At 29.1% G+C, this 3,085-nt stretch overlaps 1 non-coding gene across 1 annotated transcript; it reads left to right on the top strand.

The window, feature by feature from the left end:
* Positions 1-2,119: 2,119 nt before the first annotated feature.
* Positions 2,120-2,191, top strand: TRNAQ-UUG. The gene has a single exon. It is a non-coding gene; the product is annotated as a tRNA-Gln (tRNA).
* The last annotated feature ends 894 nt before the right edge of the window (positions 2,192-3,085 follow it).

Here is a 3,085-nt window from a genome sequence, read left to right as displayed (position 1 = left end):
AATGAACATTTTAAAAATAATTAAAAGTTTTATAAATCTAAATGAAATCCTTATAACTTAAATGATTTTGTAATTCAAATAATTATATTTATAAAAACTAAATGAAATCATTATAATTTCTTTTCATTTAAAAGTAATAACTCATTTTCATAAATGAATTCATTATAATTTTTTTTTTTCATTTAAAAGTAACACCTAATTTACCTAGTTTTCATAAATGTAAATGAAATCTTTATAATTTCTTTCCATTTAAAAGGTAACCGAAAACTTTTATAAATATAATTGAAATGATTTTATTATTTAAAAGTAAAGGAAAACTTTTATAAATGTAATTGAAAACTCTACCATTTGTTACTCTACCAAATTTATAAATGTCATATTTCGATTGGTCTATGATGTCAATTTTGTCGCTGGTTCATGATGTCAATTTTGTCACCACATCATCAATTTTGTAATCATATCATCACGTCAGGTATCTTGTTTTGAATTTGATTGGTCCATGATGTCAATTTTGCCACCACATCATCACGTCGTGTATTTGTTTTGACTAGAACTTCTTTATTTTATCTCTAATTTGAGTGAACCAAAAAAGACGTTAAAATCGTTGTTCCCAACCTTACACTGTGGAAAAAAAATACTGAGAATTGTTAATAATTGAAGGTAGGTTTGTTATCATCAAAAGATTAAGGCAAAAAAGCCATAAGATAATAGGTCGATTATACCTATAGGGTAGTTTTAAGCGTGACAACGAGACTAATTTTTTTTTTAGTTAAAAATTAGAATTATAACAATCTACCTAAAACCTTCAGACTAATTTTGCTTCATTTCTAAATGCAGACAAACAAAGTAGAAAAATGAAAACATGTAAATTGTAAACTCAAACATTTCAAAGAAATAAATAAGTTTTGATGGTATCAATGCTAATCAGAAAACAATCAAACCAAATTTATTTCAAACATAGAAAACTTCATGTCTATCTTGTAAAGCCAATAAACCAAAGGGCCTAATATAGTAGAGAAATAAAAAAAATGTTACCCTTGCTGTGTTGTGCCATAAGTGATCAATGGATGTTGACTTTGACCAAATCCTACTATTTTTCTTTTTTTCTATATTTTGAAACTATTTTAAGCACTCTTCTCTTGTACTCCTTATAATTTCTACCTTTTAAGGTTGCAAATATTTGTGCACGGTGACTATTATAATTATCAGTCAACTGAGTTAAGTGGAAATAAATTTTGAAGATGAAATTAAAGTATTAATTTTGATGTCATCTTTACCTGAGTTTTGGGATATTGTTATTAATGAGATTCAATCTAATGCCATTAGTAATTCACAATGATAATATTCAAAATACTTGACAAAAAAGAAGGGTCAACATAAGATATTTGAAACAAATAAATATTTTTGTCCTATATGATATATCAAATCACTCATTTGAAATTCCTTAATAATAAACTTGAAGTCTTACATCTTTTATAGAGAAAAGTTCCTTAAATAGAAGTCTTATTAGATACTTCTAAGCATTTAGAGATCAACTAGAAACAAAGCTAAATATTCTAAAAAAAATTAGGGTTAAACTTTTAAGTTAACGTAATTTAAGAAACTTATGATTTTTATATTATCAAGAGTTTAATTGAGCTAGGTCGATTCAGTCTAGTGGACCCAAGAATTGAACCGAACCAAACAACCTAGTTAGCAACATGATTTAGTGGAAGCATTTTCACGCAAAGTAGAAGCAATAATGGAGGGTTTGAAATAATATAGTTTTCACCCCTTGTTTCTCGAGTGAATATTGAAATAATATAGTTTTCATGTTAAGTCTTGCACGGAAGAAAGAAAGACTGGAATGTAAAGTATTATTTCAATTTGTTTGTAATATACAACAATATATAAATTAACTATAAGAAATATATAAAATTACATGTTCTCCAAGAGCTTCAATCAACACTGGAGGGTTACTTCTGCAACCACTCTAAAGGTGCTCAAGATCACAACGAGTTAGATAAAACAGCTCTAGAACTTTGAATCCAATAACTTGAGTTTGACTCGTGATAGGATCTCTCTTCTTGTGGAATCTGCATAAAATAGGAAAACCATTCCAAAATAAATTTTTATAAGGGGTTCTATGGTGTAGTGGTTAGCAGTTTGGACTTTGAATCCAACGACCTGGGTTCAACTCCCGGTAGGACCTTTATGAAATGACCTTGATGTGAAAACATAGAATAGGTAGAGGACCTTTATGAAATGACTTGATGTGAAAACATAGAATAAGGAACAACAACATTGTTGAGTTATTCAAATTTTCTTGAGGCATAAGGTGTCGTAATCATTTGAACCCATAATAACTAGCATGAGTTTTGGTTCCGAACTTGCTCCAACCAACTTGAAATCTTGAATTTATTCTCATGTCATATAAAATAGACCTTACAGCAAATAGTAGGTAATTTGGAGCATTGAATAGACCTTACAGAAAATAGTTGGTAATTTGGAGCATTGAATAGACCTTACAGAAAATAGTTGGTAATTTGGAGCATTGAATAGACCTTACAGAAAATAGTTGGTAATTTGGAGCATTGAATAGACCTTACAGAAAATAGTTGGTAATTTGGAGCATTGAATAGACCTTACAGAAAATAGTTGGTAATTTGGAGCATTGAATAGACCTTACAGAAAATAGTTGGTAATTTGGAGCATTGAATAGACCTTACAGAAAATAGTTGGTAATTTGGAGCATTGAATAGACCTTACAGAAAATAGTTGGTAATTTGGAGCATTGAATAGACCTTACAGAAAATAGTTGGTAATTTGGAGCATTGAATAGACCTTACAGAAAATAGTTGGTAATTTGGAGCATTGAATAGACCTTACAGAAAATAGTTGGTAATTTGGAGCATTGAATAGACCTTACAGAAAATAGTTGGTAATTTGGAGCATTGAATAGACCTTACAGAAAATAGTTGGTAATTTGGAGCATTGAATAGACCTTACAGAAAATAGTTGGTAATTTGGAGCATTGAATAGACCTTACAGAAAATAGTTGGTAATTTGGAGCATTGAATAGACCTTACAGAAAATAGTTGGTAAT

This window comes from Cucurbita moschata, unplaced genomic scaffold, assembly GCF_002738365.1.
Source record: "Cucurbita moschata cultivar Rifu unplaced genomic scaffold, Cmos_1.0 Cmo_Scf00152, whole genome shotgun sequence".
Lineage (NCBI taxonomy): Eukaryota > Viridiplantae > Streptophyta > Magnoliopsida > Cucurbitales > Cucurbitaceae > Cucurbita > Cucurbita moschata.
This window is presented reverse-complemented; position numbering and strand designations above follow the sequence as displayed.